Below are 16,458 nucleotides of genomic sequence, written 5' to 3'. Positions count from 1 at the left end.
ATAAAGTGCTGTTGCATTCTTAGCAGATGATCCCTTCTAATAATCTGCACATTCCTGAACCCTTTCTTGCCCGAATACATGTCAGTTTATATTGGAATTTGCTGCACTGAGTAATGGCATTTGAATTGGTGTATATTGGTTTTGGTGGGGTTTTTGGGCATTGCTTTTGTTGTTATGATGGTGGTTTTCTGGAGAGACAGGGTTTTACCATTTTCCCAGGCTGATCTGGGACTCCTGGGCTCAAGTAATCTGCCCACTTCCACCTCCCAAAGGGTTGAGATTACACAGTGAACCACTGTGCCCAGCCCCAAATATTTTTTAAATGGAAAACCAAACGAGCTTGTGTTTAGATATTTTTTAGAATATTGGAGTGTGTGCACACACAGACACACACAAACACACACACACACACACACCGGGAGAGAGAGAGAGAAGCCCCAGAAGTTACGTGGCAATAACTCAATATTACGTGCGATTTGGTGAATGTGGTGCTAGCCTACTGTGTCTTTCTGAAACCAAGCAGATCATGTGCATGATCTCAGATATTCTCCAAGTCCTTAATTCCTTGAGGCATGTAGAAATGATTAAAAGTCGTGTGACGTTTTAAAGATCCCTGTGACATTTATCACAGATTCTCACATTGCTCGTATCATGACTAGCTGTTTCAGTACGTACTGTTTCAGTTCTTTTAAATAATATATATATTTTTTGCCTCCTGCCTGGTGTGTTTTATGTAGTAAATGAGTATCTTCGTTATTTTAAAATATACTGATTTGCAATTGTGAACACAACTGCTCTGGAGATCAGTTGATGCTATGTTTGCAGAAAAAAAAAGTAAAAAAGAAAAATCATATTACTAAAAATATTTAAAAGCCTCAGTTTATATCTGATTTTGTTTATTTTGTCCACTTTTCTGTTTGTTTATATTTTCTATAACTGGCTATTAACACCACTCCCCTGGAACAAGCATGTTGGCTATTTTCTTACAGACAAACACTATGAACCCTGAGGATTTATTAACCACAAAACAAAACAAAAAGAAAACATGCTGCCTAGATGAGAAACTGCTAAATTGGCTATAAAAACTATTCAGAAAAACCCAATCTAACACCAGGGGCTCAGAAAATGCAAACAGGAAGCTCATAGTTCTATTTCCCTGTCTCATTTCACATTGAAAATTGCGTCAGAAAAGACATTGGTAGCAGGTTAGGAATGTAAAAACTATTTTCTACCTTCTGAGACCAAAGATAGTCTTAACTTCTTTATTACAAGAGATTCAAGTTTCATGGTTTATGTTTCTGTTGTCTTAATTCTGCCTTATAAAAGATGCTGAACACCAGAAAAAAGGAGATGATCATCCTGGCATATGATACTTAAAATGTCCCTACTGAGCTTCACGTCCTTGCTGAGTGCAGTGTTACAGTGTAGTCAAGGGTGTGCAATAGATTTTTTAGCCTAAGTGTAGCATATACCAGTGGACAGAGATTGGAAAGGAAACCAAATTATCATGGTGATTAAAGGTGGAAAAGGCTTTCACTGGCACAAGGAAATGCCAAAAGCAAATAGTAAATATATGGGAAACAACAACAACAACAACAACTCAAGTTCCAAAGTACTGTGGCTCTCTGGTCACAAGATACCCTTTCTGTACACATCAATGAGAAATACAGTTTGTTTTTTTTTTTCTGAAGCTTTAGACAGACAATCCTAAAAGGGAACAGACAAAGAAAAGAATTTTTTAAAAGAATGAGCAATTTTTATTATGTAATATTGTGTAAAATGTATATCTAACATACAATTCAAAGATCAAATACATTTTTAAAACAAAACTGAAAAGCTTTTTAAAAATTCAAAGATACAATTTAAATTAGAAAAACTATTTTAAAGATGAAAACCATTGAAAATTTGATTTTTTATATAAATAAGTTATGAAATAAAATTTAAAGTTAAAGAAAGAAAATAAAGAAGCTGAAAAATAGAAAATATATATTCAGATCACCTATCGGCATTAGTGTTTGGTAGAGTTTAACTATTCGTTTTTGTGTGTTTTGTTACTTGTTAGTTAATTAAGATGCATTTATTTCATTAAAAGATATTGTAACTTTGCATCAACATTTTGAGCATATACTGCTTTTGCTTTCAGATCACATTTGATCTTATTTGCTATGTCTCTTGTCTATCAGATTCCTATTTTTATCTTTTCCTTACACTCAAAGTCAGACCAGCTGTAAAATCTGAGGTTACCATTTCCACGGAAGACCTCTCTCATTTCCGACATCAATTGCAAGTTTAGAGGTGCCCCAAACCACTCTCAGTTCTGATAATTCACTACAAGTTTTCACAGATCTCATTGATAGCTATTCTCTTCATGACTATAGTATGTTACAGAGACAGGATAATTAAAACCAGCCAAGGGAAGACAGAGACACAGAGGACAAGATACAGGAGAGTTTCAAATGCAAAGTTTTGGTGGCCAGAGTTTTTTGTTATGGATTTATTACATTGGCATAACTGATTGATTGATTGCTCCCATGGTCAGCTCAGCAACTAGATTACTGATACTGCTTGACCTGAAGCCTCTGCACTCTAATCACATGGCTAATCTTTCTAGGATGGCCAGCTCTACCCTGAGACTGTTGGGCATGGCCAACCCCATCCTCAGACCCCGTGTGGCAAGCCCCCACTCTAAACAAAGATATTCGTATCAGGTATAACATACATTATCTTCCAGAAGCCAAAGGCAAAAGCCAGATCTACTCTTTGGCACATTGACAAGGCCAAACTTTTTTTTTAAGAGACAGCATCTCACTTTGTTGCCCAGGCTGGAGTACAGTGGCGCAATCATACTTACTACAGCTACAAACTCCTTGGCTCAAGACATCCTCCCATGTCAGCCTCCTGAGTAGCTGGAACTACAGGTACACATCACCTCACCCACCTAATTTTTAAATTATTATTTTAGAGACAGAATCTCACTACATTGCCCAGGCTGGTCTTGAACTGCTGGTCTTGAACTGCTGGTCTTAGATAATCCTCCCACATTAGCCTCCCAAGTAGCTGGGATTGCAGGCACAACTCATCATGCTGGGCTCCAAGGCCAAACTTTTAACTAAACCAGCCAATGCTCTCTTACAGCCAAGTAACATATGTCCAACATTTACAAAAACTAATATGTTCTAGGGGTAGGAGGATTTTACCTCAATTTTCCAATACATTTGACCGTCAATAGTGGTTTTATAATCTTACCAAAAACACCAGTGTTATATCATGTCACAGTGTGGTTGATGTGACCTGAAAGATGAGATAGTGGTGCATTACCAGAGCCCCACTCAGTCATCAATAATTAGTCCAGTCCATCATCACATAGAACCAAAATGTCCCAGAGAGATTTCACTTAGTTTCGTCAGCTTTCTTTTGAACTTGTCAGATTGTGAGAGCAGATATGATCTTGGCAACATATGGCTTCCTCCTTTCCGGCATCTAGTATCATTGAGCTAAGAGATAACATTATCTCTTGCTCTGAGTGGCCATGTAATATTGGATTTCCCTTAGTGCATAATTCTTTTATTAATTCCTTTACCTTCAACCAGTGTTCCTCCTTCTCTCCACTTATCATTTTATCCAAACTTTTTCACCCTTTAGAAGGAATGTTAAGTTTGGCTACTATGCTAGTCCATATTTCCAACAGTATTACTAGTTTACTAAGTGTCCCTCCCCCCATTCAGTCCTTTTCCATTTAAATAAGGGAGGGCTACAGACACACAGAACCAGTGAGTTTTATTAACCACTAGACAATCAACTGCATTCACTGTCAACTCCAATTCAGTGGGGTGAATTGTGTCTTCACCCCATCAGGCCTTTACAAATTCTGACTTAAAGGTTTAACAATATAGTTATACTTTCTTTTGTAGAGATATTCCTGATTCTTGGACCTATAGTTGCAGTCCTGGCCTTGAGATCACTAAATCACGAAAGAAAAAGAAAAGTTGAGGTGATGTGGGGAAAAGAGGAAAAAGAATAGTCATACCAGCATTCTTTTCTACCCATTCCTCCCTAAATCCTCCAGTTAAGTGGAGGAATCTATCTTTCGGGAATTTTCCCTTGGCCACTCGCATGTTGAGTGTAAGCCTATGCTCACGAAGGCAAGTTAGCCACCCCTCCTTGCCTCATCTTCCTTTCTTTTAGACAACAAATGTTCCATTTGTCTTTTTCAAGTCTATATCAAACTCTTGCCCTAAGGAGGATATCTTTCTATGCACTGTTGGACATTATGGACTGAAAAGTGTATGTCTTAGTCTGAAGAAATGTGACTCAAGAGTTCAAACTGGTGCAATATTTTCTGCTCTGGTGCTTTTATAGTATTTTGAGAATTTCTCTCTACCACTGGCTATGACAAGCCCCAGTTTACACTACGTTCCTGCCAGGATGCATCTGTAGCCTCCTAGAGCTACCAATATCAGTCCCAGTTGCCAGCTATGTAATGCCTACCCACCCAGGGAACTTCCCCCATAGCCATTTGCAGTCTTTGTCTCTCCAAATGGCAAATAGTACAATTTTTATAGGCATTTTGTTTGTCAGAGTGTGGAAGAGAACTGTGTCTAGATTCAGCTCATTTCAGCATTGCTGTGGCCCCCCAATGTCCACTCATTTAGTGGACCAAGACGTCTACCTCCAGGGAGCACATCAGGATATCTATTCACTGGTCCTAATCATCTTCCAGTCTTGGAAGGAAATTCTTCTGATGGGCATTGACATGTCTAATGCACCCTCTAAATCCCCACAGTGATTTCCGTAGGGCCAAGCTCCATGCAAGCTTTTATTTAATAGGCCAGTTTCCCCTTGTCTTACCACTACCCATGACTTGGTAAAAAACAAACATAGAGACAAATAGCATACAATTCAGCCCCCTGATCTGATTTGCTTTTATCTTCTTCTACCAGAGCAGTGGTCTTTCAAACAGGATACTGTCCATTCACTTTGGAGCTGCTCATCCATATACCAAGTGAGTTTTTGTTGGTCAGTTGAGAACTGGTCACGGAGCACTGAATAAATAGCAATAAGCTCTGGCAGCTCTTCAGCTGATTCCAAAGTCATCCCCAGGGCAAAGGAGGCTGTGTGCTCATGAGACTTCCTTGCATTCTCCTGGTAGCATGTTCCTGTACAAACCATTTCCATTTTGTCATAGAATTTTTCTTGGCACTATCTTATCCATTAGAATGTTTCTCTGACATTGACCAAGACATTATAGGTATTTCAAGTTTCAAGACTAGTTCATGTCCTTCAGTTATAGGAGCAACTCAATTAAAGGCCAATAGCAAGCTGTTCATGGTCTCTCATTTGGAAATTTTCAAGTTCAAATTCTGACAGTATTCAGATGCTACAATAGAAAATGTCAATAGTTTCTATTTACATTAAAATTATTTTTATTTCTCTTATTAAGTCAGACTTCTTTTTTTACAGAAATGTTTCATTGGAATTTTTGCAGGTTTTGAGTCAGCTGCCTTGGACTATAACAATTATGAATATACAGTATAAATCTCAGATGTCAGTCTAATTATGTCACCTGATGAATCCAAATAGATCCCATGGAACTTATTTAAATTAAAGTAATCATACAGCTTTAAGGAGTTATGTGTAGCATTTTAGGGATCCAATGTACTCAGCAGAGTTTTTACAAATTAAAGAAATTATATAACTTTAAGGAGCTATGTGCAGCACTTTAGGGATCAAATGTACTCAGCAGAGTTCTAAAAGCCTTAGTATACCCTGGCATGAAGTAGGCAATAATCTAACAGCATCCTCCATATTCTTTTGTGGTGATGACCTAGAAGGCTGAGGGTACTGTCCATGCTTAGATAATGTTAAGGTTACTTAACCTCCCTTCTTTCATAAAGCCAGGCTCTAGAATGTAAAAATTCATTCTACATCCAGATTTTTTTGGTCCTAAGAGATATCCTGATTGTTAAAGATGAGCAAAGATTGACAGAGTCAATTTTAAGACCTCAAGAGATTATCACCCACACTATAAAATCTACGGCAAGTGCAGTCTGCATTATAAAGAAAATAAATTAAAATTTATATTTATAAATCACATCTCTACCAAGATACTTTGTATCTGTTTTCCAAGGACTGATCAAGCATTCAATCTAGAATAAAGACCTAAGCCAGGAAAGGGGCTAAACCAACTTTAAGGAGAAATGACAGGTTTCAACATCTAATAAGAAATGCTAATTAATTACTAATTATATTTTGAAGAAAGCTACTGATCAGATAGTACCAAAATTGCAACTTATGTAACCGTAGATAGTAGGTGAGTAGCTAGATAATTGATAGGTAAATAGATGATGGATAGGTAAGTATAACAGTAAATGTGTGATTATATTTCTTACTACTTTTCTCCTCTTGCAAATGCTATAAGATATGGAACACTTTTTATCAAGCTTGATGTTGGGAAGCTGGACCCTTGCCTGAGAAATGATGAAATACAAGGATAAAAATGTTAGGAGACTCTCTCACAAAGCAGTCCATGCAATAACACAAAGAAAATCCAGGTCTTCAGATTCCTCTCCAGGGTTAATGAGAGTTGTCTGGTTTTATTTTTCACCATGCAATCATTTTTTATGTTCCGAGAGGTGGAATACTAGTGCTTAATTTAAGGCTGTCATGTCTGGATGCGAGACTCAGCTTGAAATCAAAGCCAGTTCTACCATTCATTCACTGCATTGCCTTTTAAAAGTTATTTAATAACCCCATTCCTCATTTTCCTCACTTGCAAAATAAGTGTATTAGTAGCAATTACCTCATTTGGCAGTTGTATTCACTGAGTTAGTATAGCGTAAGTTTTATATTCCTAACACAAAATAAGTATTATATTGGTTAAAGTAATGCTATTAATGAAAGATGTACTATTGACTATGCTCTATCAATACTATTGACTATTGATTATACTCAAGCCATGTTATAATTCCCTAAAGGTCATCTATAAATATATAACACAGTTCAGAGTACCTCTTCATTGTAGCTTTATTGTAGCTCTCATCCTGGTTTTAGTTAAATTACTAATTTAAAATTACTCTCAGTTGTTTCAGATACTATATAAATTCCAACAGGGTAATGATTGTGTGTGTGTGTGTGTGTGTGTGTGTGTTTGTGTGTGTGTGCACTCATAGCAATACAACAACAGTGACTAGTACAGTAGTTGAATAAAATAGATGCTTAATAAATCTTTGTGCTTAATCATTTACAGTTGAGGAACTGCAGGTTAAATGAGCTAAGTGACCTCCCTAAGGTCAGAGTTAATGATAAGTTAAGCTACATTTAGAAACCAGGGCAAAGTTGTAACAGACACTATCATCAGGCCTAATTTCATGCTTCTGTAGCTTGTGTAGTTGTACAGAACCCCACACTCAGAAGGGGACTGTGCTTGACTTCAAACTCAACTGTTGCTACCTTGAAATTCCTAACACAGCAATTTTTGAATAAGAGACCCGCTATTTTGTTTTGCCCTGGGCCTTGCAAATTATGTATCTGGCCTTGACCATCATGCAGTCTCCTGACTCAGCCTTCAAAACAGATTTGAGGATACTGGATTGAAAAATGCCTGCTCAGATTAATGCAGACTTTGGCCTCCTCCACAAACTCAGCAAGACAAAAGACTTCTCCTTCCTGTCAGCTCATCCCAGGGCCATACGCATTCCTCTTTAGAGAGCTGGCAGGAAAAAATTGGGCCAAATGACAATTGCATTGCACTTGAAGGAATTACATTAGCAACCCCTCCTCCAATGTGAATTGAGAGCACAATTGCTCTCATCAGACACCTGAGGTCATATGTGCAATTGTAACAGTCAGATAATAAATAACATCATCCTGCACATAAAACTCAGAGTGACCTTCAGAAATTGTGGCACCCTCCGGTCTCTAAGTCTCTCTCCCCGCTAGCATAAAAATGCTCTCTGGTTTCCTAGGGCCTCCTTCCACAAAACTTCACCAGGATTTGTCCGTGTTGGAGAGTACCCCACACTCCAGCTTTCTGCTAGCTCCCTCCCACTGGTGTGATATCCTACCTTGTTTTAACCTAAATCGACTCTCCCTTAGCTGAGAGAGCCGGACAGACTCCATTTTGGCTCCTTTACTTGCAGCCCCTTACCCACCCCACTTCCTCGAGGACTTAACTTGTGCAAGCTGACTCCCAGCACATCCAAGAATGCAATAAGAATTACTGATAAGATACTGTGGCAAGCTATATCCGCAGTTTCCAGGAATTTGCCTGCTTGATAGCACCCAAAGCTCCCGCGTCTCTCACCTTGCCATAGATTTAAAGCCCCTGCACCTAGAACTGTTTGTTTCCCTGTGACCATTTATCTTTTTAACTTTTTTGCCCGTTTTGCTTCTGTAAGATTGCTTCAGTTAGGCTCCCCCTCTCCTTTCTAAACCAAAGTATAAAAGAAAATCCAGCCCCTTCTTGGGGGCCGAGAGAATTTTGAGCACTAGCTGTCTCTTGGTTGCCGGCAAATAAAGGACTCCTGAATTGGTCTCAAAGTGTGGCGTTTCTCTATAACTCACCCGGTTATAATGCTGATACATCAAAATATTTTCCAACTGCTACTGAAAGTGTGAGAGTTACTGAGTAAGTGAGAAGGTAAACTGATAGACTAGTTAAAATTCAAGAGTTAATAGCTGGAGACAAACCTGGCCTTGAAAAAGAAGCAAAATAACTGGCTGCATCTGCTTCTATTTCTGCCCATGTGATGTGTCAATTCCTGGGCCACAGACACTCTAGTTGACATGCCCACCCCAAATTTCTCTCTCAGAATTTCCCACCCCAAATTCCTCACTGATATTTTCACAACCAGGAGTCTCTAGAGGGCCCATAATATGAACCCCTAGTAAAATACAAATTTTCAGAGCAAAAGAGCAGGCTAAGTTACACACCACAGCAGTCTCTTGCACTCCAGTGTAAGTTTATCAGATGTTTTCTGTAATCTAAATTTTGTAATGTTTGCAATGCTATAAGGAGCAGAGGAAAGAAGGGCAGGAAGGAAGAACTGAGTTCGCAATGCTTCACTAGCAATTTGATTAAGTCTTTGCAGTTAGATCATTCCTCTTCTCTGAATATCTATTGCAAATCTCCTATAATTTCCTTGTATCACCCACCCCTCCACCATGGCTTCCTCTCCTTCATTTTCAGCAGAAGACTGTGTTTCCCCACCACCCCCCACTGGCCAACCCAGGGAAAAGATAAGCTAACAGGCAGATCTTCCTGTCATCAAACATACAGACCTACCTTCAACTTCATCCTTCCAATCCAATGAAGACTTCACCTAATGTCTCTTCTGTGTGAGTGGATGCTTCCTCCCTGGAACCTTCATAGAGGCAATTAAACATTTCGAGCTTTTCATTTTAAAAACGAAGTACTCATGGTGGCAACCATACCCTCACCTCGTAATAGATGGTCCTAAGACCACTCTATCTTTTACAGTTAAGCACTCTAAATATATATGTCCACCCACTTTGTCCACTTTATGCCTTCCCACTGACCGGGTTCATTTGAACCTCCACCACTGGCTCTGCCCTATCTTCCACGAAGGTGGTCTCCGTGTGAGTCAATATGATGGACACTTTCCAGTTTCCATTTAACCTGATTTCTGGGCACATTTTGACATTGACTAGCAGACTCCACTTTTGACATACTTTCTTCCTTTGTTTTTCCCTTACATTATTCTGGCCAGTGATTGAGCCCCTTTTTCTAATTCTGCCTCCTTTACACTAAAGTGTGTGGAATTTTTCAGGGCTCAGCCCTAAGCATTATTCTCTTCTTATTTTATTTTTTTCTGAGTAACGTTAGCACATACACTCCTATGATTTTATTCACCATCTTTATTTATTTCTTTTCTTTCCTTTTTTTTTTTTTTTTGAGACAGAGTCTCGCTCTGTCGCCCAGACTGGAATACAGTGGCATGATCTCAGCTCAATTTAAACTCTGCCTCCTGGGTTCAAGCGATTCTCCTGCCTCAGTATCTGGATATCTCCCCCCGAGTATCTGGGATTACAGATGCCCACCACCATGCCTGGCTAATTTTTGTATTTTTAGTAAAGCAGGGTTTTACCATGTTGGGGTTGGCCAGGCTGGTCTTGAACTCTTGACCTCAGATGATCTGCCTGCCTCCGCTTCCCACAGTGCTGGGATTACAGGCATGAGCCACTGTGCCTGGCCCAAATATTTCTTTTCAGAACAAACCCATCTACATTCTAGGCTCATATGCAACCTTATTGATGTGCCCACTGAGAAGTCTCCAGAAACCTGAAACTTAGTGTCTAAAACTAAGCTCTTTCCCCAAATATCTGTTCCTCTATTCCCTGCAGAATCACTTATTTCAGTAAATAATGCCACCGTTCACTTCATGGCTCATGCCAGAAATATAAAAGTGACTCTTAACTCTTCCCACTCCTTCAACCCTCACTTCTAATCTATCACTAAATCATGGTGACTCTGACTTCCAAGTAACTCTCAACAAGATTATACCATTTCTGTATTCACCATCGCCACCTTAGGCTGTGCCACCATCATCTTCACTTTGCCTATGGCAATAGCCTCTAACCAGCATCACACACCTGCGATTTTATCCCTCCAACCCAATCTTTACTTACAAGTCAGGTACATCCTTTTCAAATGCTAATCTCCAATACTTCTCAATTTAGAACCTAACCTAATTTAGCAGTATCTTGTTACTTTCGGTAATGGTCTCAAACCATAATCCAGGCTGTAACTCCTTGCATAATACAGACTCAGTGCCTGCCTCAACTTGTGCCCTTGTGGCCCTCAATGCTCTAGAGGGTGCAGCCTTGCAGATCACCTGCTGCTCTTCACCTTAGGGACTTTGCCATGCTCTTCTATTTGCTAAACAAACACAAACAAAACTCTTCATCCTAACTTTCACCTGGCCACATCCTATACATCCTAAAGAATGCCACTTAAATATCACATCTGATAAGCCTACCTAGTTCTTCCTATCAGACTCATGCTATATATTTCTACAATACCTTGTGCAAAGTAGTACCTTGTACTTCTCCCTTTATTACTTACCACAGTTTTAATCATTTGCATAACATTGACCCCACCTACTGTCCTTAGACAAAAGCTCCAAGAGACAAAGATTATGTCCATCTCGTTTATTTCTGACAAACTTTTACTTAGCCTTACATCATACACAAGGAAGAAATTTACTAAATATGTGTTAAGTGAATGAATGGATAACTGGAAACTGCAATTATTAAAATTCTACTCTTCGCCAGGCACAGTGGCTCACTCCTGTAATCCCAGCACTTTGGGAGGCTGAGACTGGTGGATCACCTGAGGTCAGGAGTTCAAGACCAGCCTGGCCAACATGGAAACTCTGTCTCTACTAAAAATACAAAAATTAGCTGAGTGTGGTGGCACATGGCCGTAATCCTAGCTACTTGGGAGGCTGAGGCAGGAGAATGGCGTGAACCCAGGAGGCGGAGGTTGCGGCGAGCTGAGATCACGCCACTGCACTCCAGCCTGGGCATCAGAGTGAGACCTTGTCTCAAAAAGTAAATAAAAATAAAATAAAATCCCGGTTTTGAATTTTGTAAGGTAAGTCCTTACAAAACTGGCTTCAGACTGAGAGTTGAGCTCCTGGAAATAGCAGAGGGAGGATTACATATGCCTAGGAAAAATGAAATATCTGGTTTTATGAAATTTTGTCAGCTTCGAAATGGCCCTAGTTTCACACTTTAAATGTACAGAGCTGTGCTGAGGGATCTCTCCAAAGACCTGACTATAATAAGGCTACATGGATCAGGCAGCCTCTGTGATGGCAAGTGTTTTGTTTCTAGGATGAATGGGCTTGCATTACTTTTATGCATGCCATGAAATTAAATCCCAAGACCTCACAAGCTCAGAATTCACCCTGTCAAATCACACACAAGTCTGAGGAGGCTGAGTTTTCTTATCCACAGTGCTTTCACTTTTGATACATATTGAAGTTAGTTATATATATAGCTTTTCCATTAATTTGCTATTACATTTCTTTTCTTTTTGTTGTTGTTGTTCACTCTTTTTCTTTGAAATTAGAGACAGCATCACTTTCAAAGTGTACTAGTAATAAAAGAGTTTTTATTTTAAAAAGTAGAAATATTTCATTTCATGAGAATAGATGTTTATAGCATTGACTTCTCCTTTACATTTATTATACTATTTTCCTTCAGATCTTTCTTAGAGGATTAATTTACATGGTGTGGGGGATTTGCAAGTTTAACTGCATCAACCTGCTTTCCATGATATAATGATGGCAAAACAATGGTAGGGAAATATGATATTTTATAGTATTGCTTTACCTCCAAAAAAGGAGAAGGATATGCAACGTATTTCTTGGTCCTATATATAAAATGTCTCTGTTCCCCAATGAGATCACTCGGACTCAGGAAGGGGAACATCACACACCGGGGCCTATCATGGGGAGGGGGGAGGGGGGAGGGATTGCATTGGGAGTTATACCTGATGTAAATGACGAGTTGATGGGTGCAGCACAGCAACATGGCACAAGTATACATATGTAACAAACCTGCACGTTATGCACATGTACCCTACAACTTAAAGTATAATAATAATAAATAAATTAAAAAAAAATAAAATAAAATAAAATAAAATAAAATATCTTTTATAAAAAAAAAAAAAAAATGTCTCTGTTCCCAAATCAGTAAACTATAAATTAATGGAAATATGGGACTAAATTATGTGCGCTTATTAATTTAGATCACAACGCTTGTGTCCAGGAAAGTGCTAATAACTATTCTTGACAGACATAAATACTCAGATTATTGTTGTGGAACAGAACAAAGCAACATAGCTTATTAACACCATTTTTCCAATGTTTTTCTATATCCTTGCTTATTTCTCCTTTTATTTAGTGGACTGTTGCTTGTTTATGGTCATTTTTTTTACCATAACTCTTGTTTGTTTTACAGTTGTACTTACAAAAACTCAGGCAAAATTATCCCTTTCTGGTAAAATTATCCCTTACTCGTAGCAGTGGTTCTGATCTTATTAGAAATACTTTTAAAAAATTAGTATTGACATTGACCCATTCAAAGTCTATAACACTCTCTTGCTTTCTTCTCATTTCTAGAAAGAATTGAGAAGCCACGCATAGTCTCAATTATGCAGGCATCTGTCTGCTTCCTGCAAGGAAGATTGAGACATCTTAAGATAATTTTCTACAGCATTGAAAGCACTTAGCATTTAATTATGTATTTTGTTGTGCTTTTCTTTGACTTCATAGATAGCAGAAAATTGAACTATAGACAAGAGACGGCAATTTATAAAAGGAACACAGAAAAAAATTGTATGTATTGAATTGATGACTTCCCCAGTAATGAAGAATTATTAAGACAAATTTTATATCATTTTAAGGTATTATATTGACAAATCTTAATGCAAATTATAAGGAAAGAACTTAGATAAAAGACAGAGATTCTGGAAAACTTTGGAGAAAGCATCATACTTTCTCTTCATTCTAAACAGGAATACCTCTGGCTCACCCGTCCAAATGGCTGAGAAAGGCAGTAGATTCCCAGATCAGAGAGAAGTCCTTAGCTCTGCGGGTTGAGGAATCCTTAGAAAGAAACTTGTGAAGGGCTTTCCTTCCATGGGCTTGGTTAGATCATGGTAAGAGAGCCTCTGAAAAAAGACTGTGGGAATATTGGAAAGGACTTGGTCTACAGAAATATGTGAACTGCTGGGGAATTGGGAGAACATTGAACCTGAGTGTGTGTGTGTATGTGTGTGTGTGCATGCACACGCGTGTACATGCATGCATGGGCCTTGTTTCCTTGGCCTTCAAAATACCAATCAGAGCAGAAAAGTTGAATTGAGTTATCCCTACTCCAGAGGCTAAGAGAGTAGGAGGAAACCGTGTCATAGGAATTTTCCTCCTGCAGCCCTTCTACTGTTATAGGTTTAGCCACAGAAGAAGAAGATGGTGATTTAACTTCTGTTTCCTCTGAGAGTTCTTCCACTTAGGATGCTTCAGCAACCAAAGGTGATTCCTAAAGAGATCACAGGAAAACATCAGAATCATACATACTTGGGAAACAAGCAGCCAGCAAGGGGAGGTTAAATAGAGCCATCACCAGGCAAAAACCAATCAACCAATTCACCAACCAACAAATAATCAACCAACTCACCAACCAACAAATAATCTCTGATGGAGACAGTCGAGGTTTCAAACAACAATGTATGACAACAATATAGTAAAAAAACAACTGCAATGATTGTAGCCCAGTGCAAAATAAGACTTTCTAGAATAAAAATTTAATTTTTAAAATTTTATTTGTATTCATTTAAGGATACAAGTACAGTGTGTTTCATGGATATATTGCATAGTGGTGAAGTGTGGGCTCTTAGTGTACCCATCACCAGAACCTTATCTATGATACCCAATAGGTGGAAAATTCAGTAGGTGAGTTGAAATATGGAATGACTATTGTTAAGACTAAAACTAGTGGCCTGAAAAGGTAAACGAAATAATATTATCTCATAGTACAGGCCAACAATATGAACAAAGAGAAAATTTGAAGGGAAAGCTATGAAATCTGGAAGATCCATTTCAGAAACTTAGCATCTAAATCACGAGAGTTTTAAAGGTGAAAAGGAAACATTTTACACAAAGGAAACTGTGTGATGGGAGATACACAATAACTATCTTAATGACTGAAGGATGCTTCCATTATCTGGAGAAAGATTGGCTTCTCCAGAATGAAAAACTGCATTAAGCTTCTTGAGGTAGTAATGAGAAATATATATGCTAACAAGATTCTTGACCTCTTAAGGATAAAGAGAAAAATATGTGGGAACTTCCAGATAGAAAATGTGAGCTCCTAAAAATAATTCGAATGGAATCAGACATGTTTTTGAAATATTGAAAAGTAAATGACAGCAAATTCCACTTGCAGATTGCTGAGAGAAAATGATAATATCAAAAAAAGTATATCTATTAAAAGAAGGATATGTACGTGTGGCTAGATGTTGATTTCAACTAAACCATTTGAGAAAAATACTTGAGAAAGCACATCAGTGAAAAGAGAGGTAATTCACAGCTGAGAACTCAAGCTATCAGTAACTGGAGAAAATGGATTGCAGTGACAGGGAGATTATTATGATAGTCTAGAACATATTGAACTATCTTGGGGAGAATTAGGAGTTGGGTTAAGGTGGAAGAGAAGATTTAAAAGTTTCACAGGTCTCATCAACAGTAGAGAAGATGAGGTGGAGTAAGAAAGAATATTGTAAGGCATCGTCTTATTGTATGGGGTTAAACTGTGGTTTACAAGGAGCACTTTGTTGGTGCTCCATGACACAAATAGGCAGCATTGTGTTTTCACATAATACCAGAGAACTGTGTGTATGATTACAAATGATGGGGAAAGTAATTTCACTACTAAAGAAATGAAATAATAGAAGAGAATATACTAATTAAAAAGAGGAAAATAGAGTGATTGGCCACCACTAGAATGTAAGTTCTATAAAGGCAGATATTTTTCTCTTGTTTGTTCTCTGATATATCTTAAGATTCTGGAAAATCTTGGCACATAAAGGAGACTCGATACACTTTTTTTAAAATGACAAAGGGAAACTACAAATTAAGCCATGAAATAAGATCAAATGAATAAAATTAAGCATACTGTTTATTAAATTCCAATGATATATATGTGTATGCATATGTACACACACATACAAACACACACACACAAACACACATGAGACAAATGGATTGACTGTAACCATTAACCCAGCATTCTATACCCAGGAAAAGTAAAACTATTTTTATATAATACAAGGTAAAATATAATATCTTTAGATAAAATAACACTAAGGAAACTTTTCCTGAAATACGTACTACAAGAAGTTCCAAACTAAGTTCTTTAGGGTGAAGAGAAATATTGCCAAATGAAAACTCAGATCTTCAAGAAGTAATGAAAAGTATCAGAAATAATAAATATCTGGCATAAATTGTTATAGGCATCGTTACTATTCAGGTAGGCAAATTGATCAGTCTTTCCCTTATTATTTCTTCTATTTTTATTTTTAGTTTTTAATAGATTCCATTACCCAAAGATGTTTTAATATTAACTACACTTGTATCTTGAACTTTTGTGTCCATTTGGTAAGTTGTGTTTTTCAGGGAGCTTATTTCTTTCATCTGCATTGTTGAATTTGTTGGCATACGTTTGTTTTATAATATTCCCTTATTAACCTTTTATAATGCATGTAGTTACATCCCTCTTTCTTTAGTATTGCTAATCTGTGCTTTTTGTCTTTTTATTGATATTTGGCTAGAAATTTATCAGTTTTATCAATTTATGTAAGAACCTACATTTAGTTTTGTTCATGTTGCTATTATTTGTCTGTTTTCTGTTGAATTTTATTTGTTCTTATTT

At 37.8% G+C, this 16,458-nt stretch overlaps 1 long non-coding RNA gene across 1 annotated transcript in view; it reads left to right on the top strand.

Moving 5' to 3' along the window:
* LOC144333585 (uncharacterized) overlaps positions 1-16,458 on the top strand; it is a 125,861-nt gene that overhangs the window by 94,854 nt on the left and 14,549 nt on the right. The window contains exon 2 of the long non-coding RNA XR_013402342.1: positions 9,188-9,372. This is a non-coding gene — a long non-coding RNA (uncharacterized LOC144333585). The remainder of the gene's footprint in view (positions 1-9,187; positions 9,373-16,458) is intronic.

This window comes from Macaca mulatta, chromosome 12 (genome assembly GCF_049350105.2).
Source record: "Macaca mulatta isolate MMU2019108-1 chromosome 12, T2T-MMU8v2.0, whole genome shotgun sequence".
Taxonomy (NCBI): Eukaryota; Metazoa; Chordata; class Mammalia; order Primates; family Cercopithecidae; genus Macaca; species Macaca mulatta.
This window is presented reverse-complemented; position numbering and strand designations above follow the sequence as displayed.